Raw genomic sequence first — 1,140 nt, 5'->3', positions numbered from 1 at the left:
TCAATTTAATTGATATTAGTTATGAGTACTGTATTGGATTATATTTTACGGGTGGGAAAAAAACACAAATATTGCATCCTATGAACATGAAATATACAGCTGTTTCACAATTCATAGAATATAAATGTTGTTGTTGTTGTTGTTGTTTTTGTTTTGATGTGTTGTTACGGAAGTAGGATTTTCATTGATCAGGAGTTTTTTTTTTTTTTTTTTTTTTTTGGGGGGGGGGATTTCATATCGCCTGAGTTCTGAGAAACGCAGTTATATATCGTATCTTTAAGGCATTCGCTGATTATAACATGTAGATATATTTGTTTGTAGATATTGGTATGTACACATACATACGTTGACACACAGCTGCATATGTATTACCAAAAATATTTTTAAAAAACACGGACAACCAGACATACCTACTCGCACACACACATACAAACATACACACACACACACACACATACACACACACACACACACATACACACACACACACACACATATACACATACACATATACACACACACACACATACATATACACATACACATATACACACACACACACACACAGACACACACACACATACCTTTTACCATCATCAGTACAGGCGAGGCGTCATTGTGAAATCTATTGTTGGTCAGGATAACATATTTCATCAGTATATAATATACTGTTTTCTTCTCCCCTGATGCTTACGCCCACGCCCACGTCCAGATTTTGGTGATGTTTTCCTTAACTTACAGGTTGCATTAATTTCACCTTGAATAAAAGTTTATAGCATTTTCCAAAAGCACATTAGATTTATGATTGATACTGGCTATCTCACTTTCATTCACACTCACATGTACACTTAAATGCAGACACATAGAAGTGCATAACCATTTCTTTCTCTTTCTTTCTTTGTTCTTCTTTCTCTTTATCTCTACCCCCTTTTCTCTCTCTATCTTTAGCTATGTCTGTCTCTCTTTCTCTCTCTCTTTCTCTATCTATCTATCTATCTACCTACCTATTTAACTATCTCTATATATCTCCTTCTCTCTCCCTCTCTATCTATCTATTGATTTCTCCTCTCTCCCTCTCTATCTATCTGTCTATCTATCTATCTATCTGTCAATCTGTCAATGTATATATCTATCTGCCTG

The sequence above is a fragment of the Penaeus japonicus genome, unplaced genomic scaffold (genome assembly GCF_977035675.1).
Source record: "Penaeus japonicus unplaced genomic scaffold, GWHDUDI00000001_assembly GWHDUDI00000018, whole genome shotgun sequence".
Classification (NCBI taxonomy): domain Eukaryota; kingdom Metazoa; phylum Arthropoda; class Malacostraca; order Decapoda; family Penaeidae; genus Penaeus; species Penaeus japonicus.
Note: the sequence above shows the minus strand (reverse complement) of the source record.